General features: G+C 32.6%; 1 pseudogene; it reads right to left on the minus strand.

Annotated features, from left to right (window-relative positions):
- Positions 1-3393: 3393 nt before the first annotated feature.
- Positions 3394-8347, minus strand: LOC115991698 (annotated as a pseudogene).
- Positions 8348-9243: the final 896 nt, after the last annotated feature.

A 9243-nucleotide genomic window follows, 5' to 3' on the forward strand; every position in this document is an offset into this window, starting at 1 on the left:
ACTATCAGAGAACATCTCTTTTTTAGTTATAATTAATATGGTTTCCATAGTTAGAATTTGATTAGTTTTAAATTTAAATTTAGTACTATGATTGTATTTAATTATTGATTGTTGATTTAATTTTTTAAGTGAATTAAACGGTTTATGTTACTACACTGTAAAGTTTTTAATGTTCTCCACACGGTAATCTCTATTTTATTTTTTACTTCTCCTAACAACCTCTTTGTTTTCCAATCAACGATTACTAATTGACGTTTGGTTTTTTTTTTTTCTTTATCTACTCTTTATTACTTTGTATTGGTTTTGTTTTTTCTATACCATCTCTCTCTCTCTCTCTCTCTCTCTCTCTCCACTGGCAACCTATCGTTTTCCAAAATTTGATGATGATTCTATGACATTAAATATGCATTATTAATTTTTTTTTTTATTTAGTGTTTCTAACTTGATTTGTTTTGTATTTCATTCTTCCTTTGATGCATTGGGTGTGAGAATGAGTGTTTCCCTATCATTACTCCACTTAATGTGGACAATTTTATTTATTTAATTTAGGCAAAATATTATATTTTTAAAAATAAAAAAGGAGTGGAAATATAAATAATTTAATGATATATATGGGGGATGTGGTTGAATTTAAATGTTAAATAAAATGATATGAGAAAAAAATAAAAATAAAATACATAACAATAAACACTAACTTATCCAAATAATTCTATGTAATATAATAATAGTACATTCTTATATACTATTTTTAATTATTTATAATGAAATATGATAATATTTAACAATCAAAGACATAAAAAATAAATAAAAAAACTTAAAACACAAAGCTAATTAATCCCATAAACCAAAATAGAGCTCTAAAGAATACAAAACTTTATCAGGCTAAAATAGAGATGCAAGAAAAATAAAAATAAAATTCTACCAAAAAATTGAGGGAGAAAGAGTGGGAAATAACCACTTTTCTGTGAGATAAAATTATGTAAAGAATAGAAAAGTGAATGATAAATTTATATTAAGAGGATGATAATATAAAAAAACAAAATAAAGGAAGATAAAAGGAAAGAGGAAGAGTGATATCAAGGTAGAATTTTTGGGGAGATGAAAAGGTAAAGAGAATGAGAAAGGTTGAAAAAAGTGTAAATGTTAAAAAAAAAAAATGAGTACAATTTGATGAGCACAATTTTCTTTTATTTGAATTTAAGTAAAATATTACATTTTTTATTTTTTTAAAACAAAAAGAGAGAGAAAATATAAATAATTTAATGATAAGGAGGATGTGGTTGAATCTCAATATTGAGTAAAATGGAAGAGAAGAAAAAAATAAGAAAAATTAAAAGATATAACAATAAACACTAAATTATCCAAATTATGCTATGTAATGGAATACTATTTTATTTTTATCTACTATCTTTAATTTTTTATAATGTAATAGGATAAAATTTAACAATCAAAGAGCAAAATAATAATAATAATAATAACTTAAAACTCAAAACTAAATCGTATCAACATAAATTAGAGTTCTTAAAAATACAAAATTTTATCAACCTAAAGCGGAGATACAATAAAAAATAAAAATCCACCAAAACATTGAGAGAGAGAGAGAGAGAAAGAGAGAGAACCTTTTTGTGAGAGAAAACTATGCAAAGAATGGAAAAGAGTGACAAATTTATAGTAAGAGGGAAGAGATAAGAAAAGACAAATAAAGGAAGATGAAGAGAAGGATGAATAGCAATATTAAAGTAGAGGGTAGTGGGGAGATGAAAAGATAAGGGAAGAAGAAAGGTTGAAGAAAATGTAAATATTTAAAAAAATAAGTGAATGTAAAAAAAAAAATTATAGAAAAATTGGAAATAAAAAAGAAATATATACAGATGTTAAAATCGACAAAGATGAATATGTAAAGTCAATAATCTATATATATATATATATATATATATTTGTAAAAAAAAAATAGGAATAAATATTAATTATATATAGATGTTAAAACTGACAAAGATGAATATGTAAAGTCAATAATCTATATATATATATATATATATATATTTGTAAAAAAAATAGGAATAAATATTAATTATGTAGCGAATGACGTGGTGATGAGGTGGCGCAATAGGAGCTCAGCAGCTATAAATACCACGCTTCAACTTTTAGTAATATATTGATATGTAATCCACTAAATGCTTTGCTTTTATTCAAAAAGAAAAGATTGAAACCCATGTCTTGAAGGAATTTAAAATATGACAAATAGGGAAAAGCCATACGGGTCATAAATTTTAAAATTTAGTCAGAAATATGAATTAAAGAATAGTGTGATTAGGTAGCCATAGAATTCCTTAGCCCGTAGGACCCTAAGGAATTCTTTGACAGCATCAGCAAGCTCTTTCACACCCTTTAGCACAAGTGATAAGACTAAAAGGACTGGGCCTAAACCCCGAATTTTATATCTTTGGCCGCATAGTTTCTTCTCCAACTGTGAATCCCCCTTTCCCATTTAGGAATGGTGTGGTAGTAAGGTGTTAAACAAGAAGACCAAGACGTTTTGTCTGGTTTCTTTAAAAAAAAATCAAAAAACAAGACCAAGACAACATCGTTTTAGGCCCAACAGAAGCAACTTAATAAATGTACATAAAAAAATAAAAAGGCTAAAATGCTAATTGAACCCAAATTTGGTATTTCAGTTTTTTAAGTTTACTTTGTTCAATTAAGTCTATTTATTTTTAGATTTATTCAATTCAAGTATTTTTTTTCCAATTTTATTAAAAAAAATTGTGAATGTACATAAAAAAATAAAATATATATAAAATAAAAAGGCTAAAATGCTAATTGAACCCAAATTTGGTATTTCAGTTTTTTAAGTTTACTTTGTTCAATTAAGTCTATTTATTTTTAGATTTATTCAATTCATGTATTTTTTTTTCAATTTTATTAAAAAAAATTGTGACTAAAAAAAAATATTATTTTCATATGAAAAAATTTTATAAAATCATTTATTAATTTTATAAATTTTTTATGTGATAATTTTTTTTTTCAATTGTTTTCCATTAGTGAATTGTATATTTAATGACATTTTTTTATAAAAAAAATGTCTACATTGAATAAATTTCAAATTTAGAGAATTCGATTAAATGAAAGTAAAGTTAGATGACTAAAATTCAGTCATATGCCTCCAAAAAAAAAAAATTCAGTCATACTTAAAAGATATAACTTGCATTTTAGTTTAATAATAATAATAAAAATAATAATAATAATAATAATCAATCAATCAAACGGTAACATTTCTTACTAGGCCTCATGTGCCGTCATTAAAACAGAGAGACCTGTCCTCATGATATTACTACTGGTACAAACAATGATGTTTTAACAAAGCTTTTTAAATATAAAGCACCAAACAGTGTCATCTTATGTAGCCATTATAGTGAGTTCGTTAAAAAAACTGTTATGACTCAGTTCAATTTGCCAGAGTTAGTCTCAAAGTTAGTTAAGATTTCATAGTTTCTGTTCAATTTTCTTCTTTGCTTAGTTTCTTCTCTGTCATAATCTCTGCATCAGCAAATCTCAGCAAAGATCACAAATTTTCATCATTAGGTAGCTATTGAATACTTTGTAAAGATAATCAAAACTGAACTTTCAAGTAGGACACTAAAATCCTTCATATTATAATAAGGGAATCAGATTTTGTGAATAAATAAATAAATTGTTAAATTAAAATTTCTGTTTGACCAAATGTGAGAAGCATAATACTTATCTAAAATTAGACATACCCTTTGTGAAGTATGTGCATTAAGCCATTAAAGATGAATAGCAATTCAACCATATACTGTCATATAGTATTTAAAAGGACATTGTCAAACACTTGAGGTTCATTAATTGATCACAAGTGACCAGATTTCATAATTGACATATAAACCCACAAGACCACTAGCAACTTCCCATGGCAGACCCGCCGCTGCCATTGCCTCCTCCACTTCCAAGACTGCAAACATAATTTTGCAGCAGACAAACAAGCCACCCCAAAACCAATTTATGAATTCCTTCTCTCTCATTTCTCATGACCCCACCCCAGTTTCAAACCGTTTGGATTCTTCCTTATGAATCCCTTCTCTCCCTTCTCTCACGATCTGCATCTGTAATCACAATTAGACCCTCTAAACGACTCCAAGGACCACCATAAAAATTTGTTCTCTGCTACAACGTATTGAGATAATAGACTCTGTGACTTTAGCTCTTGATCACCAAAAATATCAACTCCATTGTTGAATAAAGACTTTTGAATCATAGGTTGATCAAAATGATGTTTAGGATTTCTCTCTCTCTAAACCTCTTGTTGAAGTCATGCTATAATAAGCCTTTTATATGATGTCATGTAGGGACTGAAAAACAAGGCAGCAAACGACTTAATTAACAAAATTAGATTTTGGTTTCACAATTTTCAATGCATCGAGCCACTATCAAAGTCAACATCCCTCAAACATCATCTTTCAATCGATTGAATGGATGTCAAAATTATGGATTACTCATAAAGAACTGCCTTCTTTTGAGATGCATCTTAGGCCTATGAAACCTGGACTTGACATACATTACAAAATCAAAATATCCAAGGGTTTCAGGTGATTAGATTAAATGAGCTACTAATAAGTGAGAATAAACAGCAAACACAGACGGCATGTTTGCCTTTTAGCTTTCCTAAAAGTTCTTATGCTTGGAGCACAGGAAATTGTCTGTAGGTTACATCATTCTCTATTATGTTTCAATTATTACTTATTAGCATATGAGGCTTGCGTTGCAATTATATATCTTCAAAGTTTAGGGGAAAGTACAGTCCACTGAAGTAGGCTGTATTCACTAACACTTATATTTTACATTTGGACCTGGTACAATAGGAAAGAAAGAAGAAAAAAAGAATAAGAAGTATATTTGTTCTTATAAACAGAGTAAAATGTTAATTGTTCCCATAAATCCTTATAGAAGCAATTTAGATGCAATCTTTACCTTTTACCGAGCTTCAAACATAGTTATTGTCACGTCATTTATAGAATAAAACCCCTCTCCTTTGACTGATCCCAAATCATTGGTAGGTCTTCTAAACACGAAAGCAGGTTGCTTCGGAGAAGGAAGAGTTGTTTCACAACTTAGCATGAGAAGAATTGCCAACATTGTTGGTCGATCTGTTGCATCTTCTTGCACACATAAGAGCCCAATTTGAATGCATCTCAAGACCTCATGAGAAACAAATGACTCAGTAATTGATGAATCAACTATATCCAAGGCTCTATCTTGTCTCCAAAGTTCCCAAACCTGTATGGTTTATAGCATTATCCAAAAGGAGTTGTATTATAAATGCAAATGGAAAAGACGGTTATTTTTTTGTTACTTACATGCCCTATCAAAGTTAGAGAAGGGTGTGTTTGATAAGAACTATTATTCTTCTTGCCACTAATGATCTCCAACAATATGACACCAAAACTAAAGACATCTGATTTTGTTGAAAATCAAATATTGCATACTCTGGTGACATATAACCACTGCATGTGAATAGTATTAAAAATAAAGTTAAAGTTCACATAGGCCTTCATTTTCTATATGTGTGGAAAGTGTGCAAGGCTTTGTGTGCACGTGTACTTACTATGTTCCAATAATTCTAGTTGTCTTGTCTTGAAACTGGTCTCCATTGAATATACGAGCTATCCCAAAATCCGAAATTTTAGGATTCATCTCACCATCTAGGAGAACATTGCTAGTTTTAAGATCCCTATGAATAATTCTTAATCTTGAGTCTTGATGAAGATACAAAATCCCACCAGTGATCCCAATAATGATTTCAAGGCGTTTCCCCCAATTAAGCAATGAACTTCTTGTATGGTCTACAATAAAATTTAACTCCAAAATACTCAATGTGATTATGTAGTGTAAAAATATTTGATTTTATGTAGTCCAAATATATGCTTTGAATATATATAATAAAAGAAAATAAAACAAATGAATGCAATAGATTTATAGAAAAAAGACATACTAAAAATGAAGAAGTCCAAGCTTTTGTTGGGCATGTACTCATAAATCAAAATCTTTTCTTCCCCTTGAATGCAACAACCAAAAAGCTTGACAAGATTCCTATGTTGGAGTTTCGCAATTAACATAACTTCATTTTTGAATTCATCTATTCCTTGTCCTGAACTGTTGGATAGCCTTTTTACAGCTACTTGTTGTCCATTAGATAATTGACCCTAAATCCATGATCCAAAATTAAGCTTAGTCAAAAAAATTACATCAAAGCAGTTGAGTTCAATGCCACAATCTGATCCTTCAATAACTTATGTCTTAGCTTATGTAAATCATTTTCCTGCATTCACACTCATACAATAATGGAAATTGAAAAAGAAAGGAAAATATGCAAGATATCAACATTCAGCAATGCCATTATGAATTTTAAGTTTACCTTAAAAACAGAACCGAAGCCACCTTGTCCCAGTTTGTTGATTGGAGAGAAATTGTCAGTGGCAGCAACTATGCAGCTTAGATCAAAGATGAATAAATCTGGATGTCTACTCTCCTCCAGCTCATTTCCCTCCAAATAGCCCATGGTACCGTTAAAATATAATGACTGATGGTGCAATTTTCTCTTCACTATCCTAAAACATATTGATAGACATTGCTGACTATAATTTTGCAATTAAGCATTTATATAGCTCAAGTGGTCTACTAAAATGACTCTTGATATATATATATTCCTCTGTGTTTGTGTGAACAATACAATGGAAGTGATGTTGTTACCTTTTGTTTTCCTCATCTTTTTTTTTTTTGGAGGGGGATGTTTTCCTCTTCTTCATTAGGCATATATAGCCTATCAAGCATACCAGAAACAATGTCACCATAACAGAAATTATTGTAATAGCCAGCTTCCTCTTGTGGCCAAGAAAACCATTGGACTTCCTTGTGTAAGCAGCTGAAGGACAAAAAAATAAATAAATAAATAAAATCAGTCCACGATTTGTAAGGTGAAATAGGCAGAAATGAAAATTTACAAAAAATGCAAGCAAGTGGAGAAGGCCACCTAACTCAGTTGCATCTACACGTACGTTTAGATCCCACCTTTCATATGAATTCTCCGAAACGTCAATCAATTCACCATACCATGCCAAACAACTGGTCCCCTTCCTATCAATATCATTCATGCTTACAAAAGCGGTGCAAGAGCAATTTCTCAAGCATGCCTGCTCGCACTCTGAGCTACTCATACTCATGTCCATCCAAACTGCATTATATGAATCAGGACCCTTCAAAAGCTCCACCTTCACAAACGCTTCTCCATTCCCACACATCGACAACCCCAACTGCTTCCTCACACACCCCCCAGAACCATCTCTGTGATACCAATTCTTTGGAGACTTGGGTTCATACCCTGGCAGACACGTACACTCAAACTTATTAAACCTGTCAGCAGACTCGGGACCACACTTACCATATGCACCACAGTGTCTATAGTTGTCACAACGGTATTTAGGTGGTGACCAGAATTCCTTCCATTGAAGATCACCATCATTCCACATAAGGTGCTGGAGCAATCCAGAGTTGTGAAGCACTATTCTAGAAATGATGTAGGCGTCATCGAAAACGTAGGCGTAAGATACCTCATCTTCGTTGTTAACAAAATAATACTTAAAACTCGATGATGTTGCTGCTGATGATGATGTGGGCCACGGCCATGGACCTGACCGCCAATATAAAGTCGAACCCTTATACAATACGATTTGTGGAGAGCCAGTAGGATTCATCTTATTAAAGTAGTCCCCAGTTCCGGGGTCATCTTGTGACTTCCAAGATGTCAAGAACCTGTCTAACCCAGTTATCCGATTCAACCCAAGCCTCATGCGTGGAAGCAGTGTATCTGTAGGATGATCAAAGCTTTGCCATATAACCTTTTCGTTATTGTCTTGGACCAATACCAGATTTCCTGAATCTTGAAGCTGTGCAACAGAGGTTGTCCCCTGGACAGACACATTTGTAGACCAAAGAAGACGGTTAGAACTGTCATGGAGGACAAGGTTTCCATGGTGGTTGATGGAGAGAACACCGGAGGAATCAATAATAGGATCATTCCTGTTTGCCACCCACACTATAGTTAGATTTGGCACTTTGACAAACCAAATACCAAGATAACGGTAGCTAGAATTGCCGGGACTAAAGAAGCCTAAGGCGAAATTATTTTTGTTGGAAATCAAAGACTGGCCATCCTTGATGGATTGATCTGGTGTTAAGGTGTCAACGGAAGTGCAAAATGGGAAGAAAAGCACGATCAGAATCAATGGCATGACCATGGTTTCAGGGTCCATGTTTGTGTGCAGTGGTCTTTCACTTGAAATAACCTTTATTTTTGGGAGGGGGTGGTTGGTTTGGGGGGTGGGGCATGAAGTCTTCTTACAAGAAAAGAGAGAGAGAATATTCTGAAGTTCTCTCTTTCTGATACCTATCGCTGACTAATTGTTTCTTTTAGGACTACACACCTCTCTTTTTTCAAACATAGAAGCAGCCTATCAAAAAGGATTTTGCTCCAACTCAATAAGCCAAGCATCACAAGTCAACCAGTATTGCGTCTAGGGACCGGAGGCATTCAAGCATGAATTTTATATTAGACATGGATTTTGTAATTTCTTATATTGATCAGTCAAACTCAACAGGATAACATAATTGACAACATGAGTTGAACTTAAAATTAGGAGTGTGCACAAACCGACCGGCACCGACCCAACCGATCGGCACTAACAATACCGCACTGCCGCTGGAGCCGACCGATGGAGCTAAGGCCAGTGAACGGAGGGGAACCCTAGTTTTGACGTCGGTGCGGTACAGAAGTCGGAACGCAAGTCTGAAACCGATTCAAAAAACTGAACCGACTGATAAATCTAATATATATATATATATATATATATATTGGAACTACGCCATTTCACTTAGTTAAAAAAAAAAAAAAAAAAAAAAAAAAAAAAAAACGACGACGTTTTGTGCACAACCCTAGCCCTAACTCCCAGGTATAAATTCATTATTTTCTCAGTCTTCCTCCTTAACCCTCTTAGTCTCTCTTTTGCCTCTGGGCTTTGCTGGGTGATGACTCTCCTTGAGTCATTGTCTGCCATGTCTCTCTCTCATTGCCTCACCAATCATCGGTTGACCGCCTCGCTGCCACCAGCCACTCCACCGGTAACTCCATGCTTCCACTCTCCATCTCTCACCATGTCGTTTTAAAGATTCTCT

This window comes from Quercus lobata, chromosome 5 (assembly GCF_001633185.2).
Source record: "Quercus lobata isolate SW786 chromosome 5, ValleyOak3.0 Primary Assembly, whole genome shotgun sequence".
Classification (NCBI taxonomy): Eukaryota; Viridiplantae; Streptophyta; class Magnoliopsida; order Fagales; family Fagaceae; genus Quercus; species Quercus lobata.